General features: G+C 47.1%; 1 long non-coding RNA gene across 1 annotated transcript in view; it reads left to right on the top strand.

The window, feature by feature from the left end:
- LOC121879855 overlaps nucleotides 1-17,415 on the top strand; it is a 124,930-nt gene that overhangs the window by 61,207 nt on the left and 46,308 nt on the right. The gene's annotated exons all lie outside the window — the stretch shown is intronic.

The raw sequence follows: 17,415 nt of genomic DNA, 5'->3' as shown, positions 1-17,415 counted from the left end.
GTCTAGACAAATGTATTGGCTTTAATCTATCATACACAACTCATAGCTCTGATGTTGTCACTGATCTTATGTCTGACCACAGCCCAATCCAAGCTAGTATACATGTAGCCAATGACACCCCCACTGGTGGTAAACTCAACAGACGTAGAATCACAGTCAAGCAAGAACATGAAAGCCAGTTCATAGACTTCATCCATGACTGGTACAAGGACTACAAGCCTGACAATTACCAAAGTTTCCATGACGATCTGATAGATAGGACTTATGTATACTTCACCAACAATGCCTCCACCAAAAAAAGGAGAAAACGTGGTCAGCATAATGGGAACAGGCAACAGCAGTGCTATAATGACCCTGAGCTGAAAAAACTCAGGGCTAGGGTCAGGAGGGTGGGTAAGGGTTACAGACAATGTAGAACACCTCAAATGTTACAATTGTATCAAGCTTCCCTTGCTGCTGTCAGGGAACGTGTAAACGAACTCAGACAAAATGCATGGGAGACATATGTCAACAGCCTGAACCAACACACATCCCTCAGCAAAGCCTGGAAAGACATAAACATAATCAGAGGTAAAAACAGAAGACACGTCTCCCATCCAAACCCTCTGCAAAAGTCGAATGAGCTAATAACAAAGTGGGCTCATGTGTCGAGCTATGACATGTTACCAGCTGGGACTCGGGGACTCCTTGATGCGAAGTCTGTAGAGAGAAGTAATCTTATTAGCTTTATGCTGGGCAAACAGCACGATGAGTGTGATGTTCCATATACTGAGTGGGAGCTTGACGCCGCCCTCGCCAGGGGTAGGTCTACTTCCCCTGGAGAGGACGGAGTCACCTACAACATCATTAGACTACTAAGGCGCGTGCCAGGCAATCCATTGTTGGTATTGTACAATATGAGTCATGCCGAGGGCCAACTACCCACATCATGGACCAGCAGTATTGTTGTACCAATACCGAAACCAGGACAGCCTGATGCCTTTCGTCCCATATCACTAACCAGCTGCCTGTGTAAAACCTTTGAGAGGATGGTTCTTGGCAGACTCTTATATAGAATCAGAGAACACATGTCTCCTAACATAAATGGCTTCACCCATGGTAAAGGTGTACATAATTGCATCACCACATTCCTAACTGTGCATGGTGATGAAAGGCACAGATACACCACATTTCTTGACCTAAAAGCTGCATTTGATATTGCCAATAGGCAACTGATATTGTACGAACTAGCCAAAATGGATATAGGAGGTAGGCTGTTACACTGGATAAGTGGTTACCTAACCAACAGAAGGGCTGCTGCACTGTTTCAGGGTTACAAAAGTGAAGTTAAAGATATGCAACTTGGTACCCCTCAAGGTGGAGTACTTAGCCCCACTTTGTTCAATGTTCTTATGAATGCATTATTAAATTTAATACCAGACAACCCCAGCAATATCTCAATCAGCTATGCTGATGATATTCTTATACATACTAAAACTCATCGTGAAATGCAAACCACCCTGAACCATGTATACGCAGCCTGTGAACACCTCGGTCTTATTATCTCCACTGACAAAACTAAGGTGTTCAACAAACAAGCTGGGAACCGCAAACGCGGCCCCGCCAAGTTCAAGATAGGTAACAACACTATTGACTATGTTTCTTCTTTTAAATATCTTGGTGTTTCCGTCCCTTGTACCCTACCTGCCATACAACAGCTAACCCGCCAATGTACTGACAGACTGAGACCTCTTAGAAGTGTAGCGGGGTACAGCCCGCACTATGGTGCTAATATTAGAATTGTTAAAACAATGTACCTAGGCTATATAAGATCTCTGATAGATTACCACGCACCAGCCCTGGTCATTCGTGACGGGAAAGGCGTTGACAAGCTCGAGAAAATGCAAAATAAAGCCCTCAGAATTATCCTAGGATGTCCCATGAGCACTAAAGTACTTAATATGAGGAAAGAACTAGGTATACCCAGTGTTAAAGATAGAATAATTGAAGTCAACCTCATGATAGCCCTGAGGCTTCTGCGTGGTGATCCTGATAACATTGTTTCCTTAAAATTGCTAGAATGTATGAACCATGGGACTACTGAGTCTAAATGGATCCAAACTACAGCTACACATATGAAGATATTTGGACTAGACCACCTGTACAAAGTTGAGACACAACAGCGCTTCCTGCCACCCTGGCGGACAGTTCCCTTCGATATCACAATACCGACGTATCCGCCTAAAAAATTAATTATACAAAGCATTTATCTCCAACACACTGCCAAATTGAGAGCCCTTGAACACATACACACTCTACAGACTGATGATAATATCACACAGACCATCTACACTGATGGATCTCTAAACACCGCCTGTGGGAGGGCTGGAAGTGCTATTGTTGTGACTCAACCTGACGGTAATATAATTGAGAAAGGAGTTAGAATTAACAACTGGGCATCCACTCTACAAACTGAATTAGTTGCCATACTCACAGCTATTAAATTCATTGAAACCACTGTTACTGACAGTCTCATCATCACTGACTCTCTATCCTCACTACTTGCCCTTGGTACCCTCGACTCAGGTTGTCACGATCTTGTCTCTGAAGCCAGACACAAATATGCGTGCCTTGTTGACCGGGGTGTCAGGGTCAAACTGTTGTGGATCCCCTCTCACATAGGCCTCATAAAACATGACAGAGTTGATGCCCTCGCCAAACTCGCGTCTAACAAAGACACCGTTGAATACAATTTGGGTCTGTCAAAAAGAACCCTTAAAACTGTAATTAGGAAAGAACTTATTGATGAGTTTGACGCAAGTAGACAAGTGCAAACAGGCACTAGTCGATCCATAGTTTACCATGATGAGATGTATCAAGTGAAACATGTATATGGAGCAAGTAACAAGATCACTAGATTACAAGATGTTGTAACCGCTAGATTAAGGTTAGGATATAAGTACCTCTGGCAGTATGTTCCTCAAGCAGATGTAAACAAAACTAAATGTAAAGTGTGTGGCCATACATATGGCCACACACTTGAACACTACGTCCTCGACTGTGTGAAGATAGAACCTTTTAGGGACAGGTCCAAGCACACTGTGTGTGAAATGGCACAACACTTCATCTCTAATGGCAAGATAGCCGACATATTAAGATTGTATCCACTTTTTTGCACTCAGTAACTATATCAGTTCTCATGTACAGAACCAAATACGCAATGTGCTTGAATACCTCCCACGTAAATGTGAATAACAAAGTGTGAGGCCAGACATACTGCCTCACACGCCTGTTCTCACGCATTTGTGAATAAGTTACCCTCTATGTATAGAACTAAACAAATAATGTAAATGAAATACTGTGTAACTTTCGGTGCCATAATATCCTGACAACCGGGGTTAATTATTATGACCCTTTGTAAACCCTACTCTGTAATCCTTTTGCGCTACCGCTCACAGGATGAGTGTGGGGTGCACAATAAAGTAGCCGCTGCAAGCGGCAAAATCAAAATCAATTCACCACCAACATTGTACCACTACCGTCTACCTCCTCCCTCGCTACCACCACTACTATCACCCCTTCATCACCACCACCACCGCAATTATTATTACGTTTGACGCCACCATAACAGTACCGTTGACGCCACCATAACAGTACCGTTGACGCCACCATAACAGTACACCGTTGACGCCACCATAACAGTACACCGTTGACGCCACCATAACAGTACACCGTTGACGCCCATAACAGTATACCGTTGACGCCACCATAACAGTATACCGTTGACGCCACCATAACATTACCGTTGACGCCACCATAACAGTACACCGCTGACGCCACATAACAGTATACCGTTGACGCCACCATAACAGTATGACGCCACCATAACAGTACACCGTTGACGCCACCATAACAGTACCGTTGACGCCACCACAACAGTACCGTTGACGCCACCATAACAATACCTTGACGCCACCATAACAGTACCGTTGACCCACCATAACGTACGTTGACGCCACCTAATACCGTTGACACCATAACAGTACACCGTTGACGCCACCATAACAGTACACCGTTGACGCCACCATAACAGTACCGTTGACGCCACCATAACAGTACCGTTGACGCCACCATAAGTACCGTTGACGCCACCATAACAGTACCGTTGACGCCACCATAACAGTACCGTTGACGCCACCATAACAGTACCGTTGACGCCACCATAACAGTACCGTTGACGCCACCATAACAGTACACCGTTGACGCCACCATAACAGTACCGTTGACGCCACCATACAGTACCGTTGACGCCACCATAACAGTACACCGTTGACGCCACCATAACAGTACACCGTTGACGCCACCATAACAGTACCGTTGACGCCACCATAACAGTACCGTTGACGCCACCATAACAGTACCGTTGACGCCACCATAACAGTACCGTTGACGCCACCATAACAGTACCGTTGACGCCACCATAACAGTACCGTTGACGCCACCATAACAGTACCGTTGACGCCACCATAACAGTACACCGTTGACGCCACCATAACAGTACCGTTGACGCCACCATAACAGTACCGTTGACGCCACCATAACAGTACACCGTTGACGCCACCATAACAGTACACCGTTGACGCCACCATAACAGTACCGTTGACGCCACCATAACAGTACCGTTGACGCCACCATAACAGTACCGTTGACGCCACCATAACAGTACACCGTTGACGCCACCATAACAGTACCGTTGACGCCACCATAACAGTACCGTTGACGCCACCATAACAGTACACCGTTGACGCCACCATAACAGTACACCGTTGACGCCACCATAACAGTACCGTTGACGCCACCATAACAGTACCGTTGACGCCACCATAACAGTACACCGTTGACGCCACCATAACAGTACACCGTTGACGCCACCATAACAGTACACCGTTGACGCCACCATAACAGTACACCGTTGACGCCACCATAACAGTATACCGTTGACGCCACCATAACAGTATACCGTTGACGCCACCATAACATTACCGTTGACGCCACCATAACAGTACACCGTTGACGCCACCATAACAGTACACCGTTGACGCCACCATAACAGTACCGTTGACGCCACCATAACAGTACCGTTGACGCCACCATAACAGTACCGTTGACGCCACCATAACAGTACCGTTGACGCCACCATAACAGTACCGTTGACGCCACCATAACAGTACACCGTTGACGCCACCATAACAGTACACCGTTGACGCCACCATAACAGTATACCGTTGACGCCACCATAACAGTATACCGTTGACGCCACCATAACAGTACACCGTTGACGCCACCATAACAGTACCGTTGACGCCACCATAACAGTACACCGTTGACGCCACCATAACAGTACACCGTTGACGCCACCATAACAGTACACCGTTGACGCCACCATAACATTACCGTTGACGCCACCATAAGAGTACACTGTTGATGCCACCATAACAGTACCGTTGACGCCACCATAACAGTACCGTTGACGCCACCATAACAGTACACCGTTGACGCCACCATAACAGTACACCGTTGACGCCACCATAACAGTACACCGTTGACGCCACCATAACAGTACACCGTTGACGCCACATAACAGTACACCGTTGACGCCACCATAACACCGTTGACGCCACCATAACATTACCGTTGACGCCACCATAACAGTATACCGTTGACGCCACCATAACATTACCGTTGACGCCACCATAACAGTACACCTTGACGCTACCATAACAGTACACCGTTGACGCCACCGTAACAGTATACCGTTGACGCCACCATAACAGTATACCGTTGACGCCACCATAACATTACCGTTGACGCCACCATAACAGTACACCGTTGACGCCACCATAACAGTACCGTTGACGCCACCATAACAGTACCGTTGACGCCACCATAACAGTACCGTTGACGCCACCATAACAGTACACCGTTGACGCCACCGTTGTTAAGGCAATCAATAACGGGTCATCAGTGCACCTGGTCGAGGCAGCGGGTCCTAAGGTTACCTGGGAAGTGTTCCTAATTAGGGCAAGAGGTTGATGTCAGGTGAGGTGTCGGCAGGCAGAAGTGTTGGTAGGTAGGGGGTAGGGTGTGTTGGTAGGTGGAGGGTGAGGCTGTGAGATTGAAAGGGTGAAAGATACAGGAGGGTGTTAAACAATTATATTATTACCTGTCCTAACCTCCAACAGGTGTTAATTACAATAGCATTACCCATACCTATTACAACAGGTGTTCAACTATGATATAATTACCCTTACCTGACCACTGTTTAATTATACCCACAAGTAAACATAATATTAAATAATCACAAAAACACATAGTTAAGCTCCTCCTCTGCTCCCCAACCCTCCCCATCCTCCTTCACCTATTCCCCTCATTTCTACCTTTCCCCTTCTTCTCCCTCTCTCCAATACCCTCCAATACTCCTCCTCCCCTCTCCTTCCCCTCCTCTCTCCTCCCCCTCACCCCTCCTTCCCCTCCTTCCCCTCACCCCCTCCTTCCCCTCACCTCCCCTCCGTCCCCCAGCATCTTGAAGGAGGTGTTATCTGCCTCTCCATCTTCTCATTTATCACCACCACCCACCACTACCACCACCACCACACCACCACCACTACCTACCTACCACCACCACCACCACCACCACTACTACCACCACCACCCACCTACCACACCACCACCTTCACCACCACTTACCTCCATCATTAAATATTCATTGCTCATCTTGGTATTGCTGTCATTGTTTGCTTTTTAGTTTATTGACTGAAAGTAGTGCATTGTTTACCTTTATTAATGTTTATATATTGCACGTGTTGAGTGTGTGTGTGTGTGTGTGTGTGTGTGTGTGTGTGGTGTGTGTGTGTGTGTGTGTGTGTGTGTGTGTGTGTGTGTGCGTGTGTGTGTGCCGGCGTTTTCCTAGTGTTTGTCTTCCTTTATTTTGTCTGTTTGTTTGTTTGTTTATCTGTGTTTGTTTGTCTCTCTAGGTCTTTCAACAGGTGTTTACTGAGGTCTGTGTCTGTCTGTGTGTGAGTCTCAGCCTATCTGTCTGCACATTTGTCTGTCTTGTCTTTCTGTCTGTCTGTCTGTCTGTCTGTCTGTCTGTCTTTCTGTCTGTCTGTCTGTCTGTCGGTCTGTCTGTCTTTCTGTCTTTCTGTCTGTGTCTGTCAAGGTTTAATCTCACTAACATCAACACCACTTTTCTACCTAATACCTTACACGTCAACTAATTAGATAAACCTTCTTACATCTTTGAGTTAAGAGGAAAATTTTATCGTAAGCTTTTTAGATAATGGAACCCTGAACTATTACGTCTGGAGCAACTCACTAATTACGGTTATTCTTATGGTCGATAATTATTATCATTAAAATCAACTATTAATAATGGTCCTTCAAGAATATTATAAGAATATCCACTTAAGTTTATTCACTATTACTTAAATCTGTTGTAAGTGTTAACCTTTTTTGACTCCTGGGGGATGAAATTATTGTCCTCAAAGGGTTAAAATATTGTCCACAAAGGGTTAAATTAATATCCCCAAAGGGTTAAAATATTGTCCTCAAAGGGTTAAATTAATATCCCCAAAGGGTTAAAATATTGTCCTCAAAGGGTTAAATTATGTACTCAAATGGTTAAATAATGGGATTTAATGAGTCTCACTTATATACCATAGTGAAGATACGTCGTTAGTGCTCGTCAGATCAGGAAGTCACCTCCTACCTCCTCCCTCTACCACCTACCTCCTCCCTCCTACCTCCTGCCCTCTACCTCCTGCCTCCTACCTCCTCCCTCCTGCCTCCTCCCTCCTACCTCCTCCCTCCTCCCTCCTACCTCCTGCCTCCTACCTCCTACCTCCTGCCCTCTACCTCCTGCCTCCTACCTCCTGCCCTCTACCTCCTACCTCCTCCCTCCTGCCTCCTCCCTCCTACCTCCTACCTCCTAAACTTCTTGTGGTAATAATTAAGGTGATTATTATAATTATTTCCCCTCACCTGGTCATTAAGGGAAGGTAAAGGTAAGGAGGTTAACCTGTTATGTTTTGGTGTTAACCTATTTACCTGTGGGTGGAACATGATGCAAGGGGGGGGTGAGGTGAGGGAAGGGGGAAGGGGGTAAGGGAGAGGAGAGGAAGGGGGTAAGGGGGAGATGAGAGAGGAGGAGGAGACGAGAAGGAAGGGAAGGAATGAAGGAGATAAAGTGAGAGAGGAGAGAGAGGGAAGGAAGGGGGTAAGGTGAGGTAAGGGAAAGGAGGAAGTGGAAGCAGATAAGAACCGGAAGTAGGGGTAGGGAGGGTAATTGGGATGAGGGGAGAGAAAGGAGGTGAGAGGGGGAATGAATTAAGGGAGATGAAGGGAGATGAAGGAGGTCACAAGTTACTCTGGGTCGGCTAACACCCCCCTTCCCCCTCCCTGTGTTGACATATGTTGGTGGTGGTGAGTGTGGTGAGGAATGTGATGATGTGTGGTGAGGAGTGTGGTGATGGTTGTGGTATAGTGGTGTAGTACTGTATGAGGGTGGGGGAGGTAGTGCGGGAGGGAGACACCACCACTAGTACGTGAGAAATAATTTAATGTCAATAAAATACCAGGTGGTGAGAAGGACCAGGTGGCCAGCTGAGGGTGGGTGAGGGAGAGGGTGTGGGGGGGGGGTGTCCTGGATGGGGGGAAGGTTGACCGTCTAGTGAGGAGGGGTGAGGGATGGGGAAGAGGGATGATCACTACAGTTGTTATATTTTTGACATGAATAGTTAGTTTCTGTGTTGGCAATGCTCAGTGGTGTGTGTGTGTGTGTGTGTGTGTGTGTGTGTCAGGAGAAGCACATCAGACAGCGGGTAAAAGGTGACTCAGGTTCCCACACTGGCGGCAGGAACTGAGGTCACAGGTCCCTCACAAGGTCAACCTCCAGCCCCAATCATGACCTTTGACCCGAGGAGTGAGGATGCTGCGTCGCCCTGAGTGGTGAGGTAGCCAGGGTAGGTGGTAGACGCTCACCTCACACTTTTCCCTCACCCCACACCTCCCCCTCACCCCCTCCTCACCCCACCTCCCCTCACCCCACACCTCCCCTCACCCCACACCTCGCCCTCACCCCACCTCCCCTACCTCCCCTCCCCACACCTCCCCTCCTCCCCACCTCCCCTTCCTCCCACCTCCCCCTCACCCCACACCTCCCCTCACCCCACACCACCTCCTCACCTCACACTCCTCCATGGATAGTAATTAGTGAGAGGTCTAATGACTTTAATAAGGTTTACAACAGGTGAGGTAACAGGTAAGAGACAGGTGTATCAGTGAGAGTGGAGGAAAACTTGGGACCGTCAGTGTTAGTGTCAGCCCTGTGTCAGCCCTGTGTCAGCCCAGTGTCAGCTCTTTAGTCTTATGTCAGCACACTCGGCCATCGTCAGCACCTCCCCCCCACCTCCTCAGTGTATTGATCAGTAAACACCTGTAAAGTGAGTTTGAAATCAGATAGTTTACCAGGATTACAGTCAGAGATACAGACAGACGAATTCAGGTGTGAAATACAGGTGTTGTAATCTACCCCCCCCCCCCTCCCCCCTTCCCTACAGCTACAGCATCGTCGGCAAGGGTGTGTTTACCTTTAGCGCCCAGGTACAGTACAGGTATAGAGTACAGGTATATCTGCAATCACCAATTAATGTATAGTGTGTATGTGTGTTTGATTTTTCTCATTAGCATACTTTTAAAATTTGTGTTCAAAGTGACATTTACTCTTATTATTATTATTATTATTATTATTATTATTATTATTATTATTATTATTATTATTATTCGCGTCACCCGGAAGAGTACAGTCAGGTAATCCGCCGCCACAGGTGTTCGGCTGGAGGTGATGCACTGAAAAGGTCATGGTTAAACTGTTGGAGATTGTAATTGTTGACTGTTGGAGATCGTATTTGTTGGGTGTTGGAGAAAGTATGGGGGGAGGGGGAAGAGGGTGAAGGAGGAAGAGGAAGAGGGAGGATGACTCAACAGTACACCTACCTTGTTGACGATGATTGGTGATGATAATGAGGGTTCAACACACAGGTAATTATGGAACACAGGTAAATCATGTTATTCTTCCCATCACGTTAATTGGCCAGGTAAATATCCCTAGTAAACACAAGCAGGTTGGAGGCCGAGTGAGGTGGACTAGCTGACCTCTGAACCCTGTACCGTGACCTTGGCATTGAAACACACAAACACACACACACACACACATACACTCACACCTGTTGTACGTGTGTGAGGAAAGGCTGAGAGACAGACAAACAGACAGACAGAAAGGCTGAGACAGACAGACAGACAGGCTGAGAGACAGACAGACAGACAGGCTGAGAGACAGACAGACAGACAGGCTGAGAGACAGACAGACAGACAGGCTGAGAGACAGACAGACAGACAGGCTGAGAGACAGACAGACAGACAGGCTGAGAGAGACAGACAGACAAGCTGAACAGACAGACAGAAACCACGATAGACAGAAACACAGACAGACACAAACCACGAGAGACAGATAAACAGATAGACAGACACACAGACAGAAAGACAGAAAAGGGAAGAACGGACAGAGAAAGCAGGAACTCTCTCGACTTACCCAGCATTCAGTGAGTCACATCAATGTTTATACTTCCGGTCGACGCTCTTGGCTTTGTTATTGTATTTACCTGTGTTGATATAGCAGTTGGTGGGAGCAGGTGTGTGTGTTTGTGTGTGTATGTGACTAACTGACTGGTTTAAGTGTTTGAGAGAGAGTGTGTGTGTGTGTGTGTGTGTGTGTGTGTGTGTGTGTGTGTGTGTGTTGTGTGTGTGTGTGTGTGTGTGTGAATCTCCCTACATAGAGGAAAACCCTACAGCCTCCAGACATTACATTAATTTTCCCCCTGCCATGTCTTGAGCTTCAGACAGGTGTAAATAATTCACCTTTTTAATAGGAAAAAAAAAACCTGAATTCTTAAACCAGTAAAATTATCATAGGAAAGATCATCACCGTCACACACACACAGGGAGACAGTGACTATGTAGAGCTGTGACGTAACACTGGGGCGTGACGGTGTGTGTGTGTGTGGTTAGGTTAGGTTAGGTTTGCGTTATGGTGGTTAAGCTTGAGGTAAACTAAGCTGGGGTGTCTAATCTTCAGGTGTATATCTGTTATTAGATGTACTAGATCGTGTATAGTGTGAGGTAAGGTAATTAACGCCATATGGATGATGAGGCAACCGTATCACACCTGTTGGCTCATGGTATGCAGGAGGGGGCGTCCTCACCACCAACAACCACCATCCATCACCACTCATCACCACCCACCATCAGCACCAACAACCACCACCTACCTACCACCACCACACTACTACCACCACCACCACCACCACCACCACCACCAACTACCACCACCACCACCACCAACACCTACCACCATCACCACCACCACCAGTCAAAATACGGACGGACTGACGGACTTTCGGACGGACGCTCGCCTGCTTAAGAGGACAACATAATCACTGAATTACCCCCGATCGTCCAGGTTAATGAACTGTTATAGAACTTCTCGCTAACAACATAATTAACCTGAGCATCACCTGTCGCTTCGGTACTTCACCTGCTGTAACCCATTCTCCCTCCCCATCCCTCCGTCCCCATCCCTTCCCTCCCATCCACTCCCCACCCTCCCCCTCCCTCAGGACCGTAATGGTAACAGGTGACCAACAGGTGAGTGGCTGATGACGTACCTGCGGGGCACCTCACCTGTATCACCTCCCCGGGGCATAGGGTGTGGCGGGGAGACGGGTGGGAGGAGGGTCAGGGCACGCGAGAGGGAGGCCACTGGAATGTGTTGGTGGGGTGAGGGATATGGCGGCGGTGAGAGGGCAGGTAAGAGAGAGAGGGCTGTAGGCAATTTAACACAGTGGGTGGGAAGTGAGACCTGTCGCTCCCGGAAGTCGCGTATTACCAGGTGGAGAGAGAGAGAGAGAGAGAGAGAGAGAGAGAGAGAGAGAGACCAGGAAACTGACCTCTCTGCATTTATAGTTTGCTTTTTGTTGAACAGTTTTCTTTCTTTTCTTCTTTCTTTGAGGGGTGCGGCGTTGGTTGAGTGGATAAAGAGTTCGCCTCCCGTCCTAAGAGTCGTTGGTTCGATCTCGGTGCCCCCCCCAACTCACACAGCCATAAACAAGTACCTGATTTTACAGTTGTGAAGTCAAAGCGATCGAGTACAGTGTTGGTCCAGCTGCCCCTTGTGTACCGAAGGCTGAGTACACACACACACTTACCTGTCCTGTCCTAATTTATCCACCAACCTCACCTGTCCTAATTTACCCACCAACTTACCTGTCCTAATTTACCTACTAACTCACCTGTCCAAATTCTACCCACCAACCTACCTGTCCTAATTTACCCACCAACTTACCTGTCCTAATTTACCCACCAACTCACCTGTCCTAATCTACCCACCAACTCACCTGTCCTAATTTACCCACCAACTTACCTGTCCTAATTTACCCACCAACTCACCTGTCCCAATCTTACCCACCAACTTACCTGTCCAAATTACCCACCAACTTACCTGTCCTAATTTACCCACCAACTCACCTGTCCTAATTTACCCACCAACTCACCTGTCCAAATTTACACACTAACTCACCTGTCTCAATTTACCCACCAACTCACCTGTCCTAATTTAACATCACAAGGAGGCAGTTCTGTTGACGATTATAGCAAGCGGGAAGGTGTAGTGACCAGCATTGACCCACCTTGCCCCGTCTTGACCTTTGACCTTCTGGGGAACGTGTCTGGGCTGTAATGTGCAGGTGAGGTATTTTAGTCTACAACACCCAGCGATGAGAGAAAGGGGCTATCTTCCTCCTCTCTACTAACCCCCCTCACTAACCCCCCCTCCCCTTCTTCCTTCTATCCTCACCCAGCCGATACTTGGAATGTTTATTGACGATGGTGGGTAGGGGAAAGATATGACGAAAGTGACTTGATAATGACCTCCACAGCACGTGCCTGGGGAGGAGGGGGAGGGAGGAGGAAGAGGGGAGAGAGGAAGAGGGGAGAGAGGGAGGGGGAGGAAGAGGGGAGAAAGGAGGAGGAGGAGAAAGGGAGGGAGGAGGAGAAGGAGGGGAGGAGGAGAAAGGAGGGAGGAGGAGGGTTTGGTTGAGATGACAGGTAGAGGGGAGGAAGAAAGGGGAGGGAAGTGGAATTGTGGTGGGAGGCGGACAGCCTTGAGGGAGGACCATGAAAAAGTAGATGGTTCTTCTCCCTTCCCCCCCTTCCCTACTAACCTGTCACTTGGGAGCGGAAATGCCACACCAGTCTTATACCTCCTCTTCCCTCCTTTCTCCCCCCCTTCCCCGAAATGGTTAGTTAAAGGAACCTGAAGAATCTCCATCCCAGCTTATTTCGCCTGAAGTTTAACCACCCTACCGCAGATGAGGTCAGGTCAGGCAGGTCAGGTCGCGCGGGAGTTGAGGTGGTGAATGCCCTTAATACCCCACCAGGTAAAGAGGTACCACATGCAACAGGGTACCAAGGAGGGGGGGGAGGAGGAAATACCAAGGTGAAGTGAAGTACCATTGGAAGTGTGTGGTAACAGGGTGGGGGGTGGGGGGGAGGAGGTGGGGAGGTAGCATAGGGATGAACCAACATATTCTCTCTCCCTCCTTATGGCGCTGTTCTGTCTTGATCGCCTTCTGAATGGTGTCTAATGGTGTTAGTGCTGTGTAATGGTGCCTAATTGGTCCTTATTGGTGGAGGAAGCAGAGAGGGAAGGAGGGAGGGACAGAGGAGAGATGGAGAGAGAGGGAGGAAAGGAGATGCATGTGTGATGGTGGTAGCGGTGGTGACGACGATGGTGGTAGCCGTGGTGGTGATGATGACGATGGTGGTAGTGGTGGTGATGATGACGATGGTGGTAGCCGTGGTGGTGATGATGACGATGGTAGTTGTGGTGGTGGTGATGACGATGGTAGTGGTGGTGGATGATGACGATGGTGGTATGTGGTGGTGATGACGATGGTGGTGAGGGTGGGATGATGACGATGGTGGTAGTTGTGGTAGTGATAGATATAATAATGATTGGTAATAATAATAGTAGTAATAGTAGTAGTGATCGTAATAGCGGTGACTGCGGCAGCGGAGGCGAAGGAATGCTCGTGGGGTGAAGGAGGAGGAGGAGGAGGTCTAGGGGTTGGAGGGGGAACTGAGTATAACGGCAGCTTCGAGTTGTACCTCTACTGACGAACACTTCCGGGTGACTTGTTTCTCCAGGAACTGTGTAAGGAAGAGAGAGAGGGGGGGAGGTGGATAAGACAGACAGACAGACAGAACTTTTCGCTACACTTCATTATTCCCGACACAGGTGCTTGAGAGGTATGTGTGTGCATGGAAAGGCAGCTCTCTACACAGTCCACACACACACAAGCTCTCTCTCTCTCTCTCTCAGATATACACACTCACATCCTCACGGGAAATATAACCCGTGTGGTGCGTCCAATATATCTGATAAAGACCTGATAAATGGTGACCGATTTAATATTCGACACAGCTCAATGGGTTCAGTCCATATACACCTGAGTGACGTTTGTGTTTTGCTGAGGTAGGGAATGATTTTGTGAATTATATAAAGATAAATGATAATATGACTTCGAGGTATAGTTATATATTAAATAAGATTATTATGATTTTTGATGGATAAAAATAATTATGTGGTAATATAGAGTAGATGGTAATAATAAATGATAATGATTTTGTGTTTGTAGGAAATTATATGAATTTTTATCAACGTTAAAAGGTGATATACAAAAATAATACTTTTGGTTATCTGAAGGAAAATACGTGATTTGATAGGAATAAATTTAGAATAGGGGGGGGGTACAGTGGTAGTTTATCATTCAGGGCGTGAATGTGGATGCCCCTTACCTGTGTGGGCGCCTCTCACCGTGTGTGGGTGGGGGGTCACGAACTGCTCCGCCCGATTACGCCAGCCAGGTGATTCTGTATAATGAAGGGTCAGTATAACAACTTTTATTATCACCATTTACAATGCACACACACACACACACACACACACACCATCAATAACAGGTAGAATTTAATATTATACACCTGAACGAATGTCTGAATAACATGATATATCGGGTACCATCTTGTCTGTTCCACTATCTTAGCTTAGGTTTGGTTTAGGTTAGGTTGGTTTAGGTTCGCTGGTTTAGGTTAGGTTGGTTTAGGTTTGGCTTGGTTTAGGTTTGCTGGGTTTTAGCTTAGGTTGGTTTAGGTTAGGGTTGGTTTAGGCTAGGTTGGTTTATGTTTAGGTTGGTTTAGGTTGTGCTGGTTTGTGTTAGGTTGGTTTGCAGTAGGTTTGTGGGTGGCTGCTAGGCAGTTGGTTTAATAGGTTGGTTTGGTTGAAATGGTTTGTCAGGCTTGGTTGTGTTAGGTTGGTGTTAGGTTTGGCTTTGCTTGGTTGGGTTAGGTTAGTTGGTTTAGGTTAGGTTGGTTTAGGCCTGGTTGTAGGTTTGTGTTGTGTTGGTTTGTATAGTTGGTTTAGGTTTGGCTCTGGTTTAGGTTTGGCTGGTTTGTGTTGTGGGTTGGTTTAGGTTAGGTTGGTTTAGGTTGAGGCTGGTTTAGGTTAGGTTGGTTTAGGTTAGGTTGGTTTAAAGTTAGGTTGGTTTGTGTTAGGTTGGCTTAGGTTAGGTTGGTTTGTGTTAGGTCTGGTTGAGTTAGGTTGGTTTAGTTAGGCTGGTTTGGTTGTGGTTTGTTGGTGGGCTAGGTTGTAGGTTAGGCTAGGTTGGTTGAGGCTAGGCTAGGTTGGTTTAGTTTAGGTTGTTTAGGCCTGGCTAGGTTTATGTTAGGTTGGTTTGTGTTGTGCTGGTTTAGGCCTGGTTAGGTTTGTGTTGTGCTTTGGTTTGGGTTAGGTTGGTTTGGGTTGGGTTGGTTTAGGTTAGTTGGTTTGGGTTGTGTTGGTTTAGGTTAGGTTGGTTTAGGTTGGGTTGGTTTGTTAGGTTGGTTAGTAGGTTTGGTTAGGTTGGGTTAGGTTGGGTTTGGCTGTTAGGGTTGGTTTGGGTTAGGTTGGTTTAGGTTAGGTTGGTTGTGTTGTGTTGGTTTAGGTTTGTTGTGGTTTGTGTTGTGGTTGGCTTAGTTAGTTGGTTTAGGTTAGGTTGGTTTAGGTTAGTTTGGTTGGGTTAGTGTTGGTTTTAGGTTAGGTTGGTTTAGGTTAGGTTGGTTTAGGTTAGGTTGGTTTAGGCTTGGTTAGGTTTAGGTTAGTTGTTAGGGGTTGGTTTGGTTTAGGTTAGGTTAGGTTAGTACGACCCACCATAATTCCTGAGGCGATTTTGAAGGAAAATATTTACTGTAGTGGTAGTGGTGATGCCAGGGGTGGTGGTGGTGGTGGTGATGATGATGGTGGTGGTGGTAGTGCTGGTGGTGATTATGACAGAGGGTGTGTGGTGCTGGTGGTGATGATAGCAGTACTGGTGGTGGTGGTGTAGAGTGGTGATGGCAACCAATGTTAGTGATGACCGTACTGTGAGACCTCAAACCATGTTATTTACTCGTGATTTACCTCGCTTATAGGTAACTGTGAGAACATATCAAACTGTAGTTGATTTTTAGTGTTATTTTTACAACTTCACTACAGAGAGAGAGAGAGAGAGAGAGAGAGAGAGAGAGAGAGAGAGAGTCTTCTACAGGTTTTCCCAGTTTCTTTGAAGAGTGTGAGAGGACAGACAGGCAGACAGACAGACAGACAGACAGACAGACTAGACAGACAGACAGACAGATACACAGACATATAAAGGCTTCCCAGTTTCTTTGCTTAGCTCTTGTTTCTGTCTGTCCACGTTGGTATCCCATGAGGGTGTGTTAGGGTGTGTTGGTCTCTTGTCTAGTGTGTGAGGTTAACGCTCTTATCACTCGGGTACTTTATTGGCTTGGTGAGGTGAGTCTTGAGATGAGTCTCGGTGAAGGACGAGATGAGTGCTGGAAGAGTCTGAGCTTGCTTGGTGAAGTGAGTCTTGAGATGAGTCTTGGTGAGGTGAGTCTTGAGATGAGTCTTGCTTGGTGAGGGAGTCTTGAGATGAGTCTTGCTTGGTGAGGTGAGTCTTGAGATGAGTCTTGCTTGGTGAGGTGAGTCTTGAGATGAGTCTTGCTTGGTGAGGTGAGTCTGAGATGAGTCTTGCTTGGTGAGGTGAGTCTTGAGATGAGTCTTGCTTGGTGAGGTGAGTCTTGAGATGAGTCTTGCTTGGTGAGGTGAGTCTTGAGATGAGTCTTGCTTGGTGAGGTGAGTCTTGAGATGAGTCTTGTTGGTGAGGTGAGTCTGAGATGAGTCTTGTTGGTGAGGTGATGAGATGAGTCTTGCTTTGGTGAGGTGAGTCTTGAGATGAGTCTTAG

This window comes from Homarus americanus, unplaced genomic scaffold (genome assembly GCF_018991925.1).
Source record: "Homarus americanus isolate GMGI-L3 unplaced genomic scaffold, GMGI_Hamer_2.0 scaffold15139, whole genome shotgun sequence".
NCBI classification, from domain to species: domain Eukaryota; kingdom Metazoa; phylum Arthropoda; class Malacostraca; order Decapoda; family Nephropidae; genus Homarus; species Homarus americanus.
This window is presented reverse-complemented; position numbering and strand designations above follow the sequence as displayed.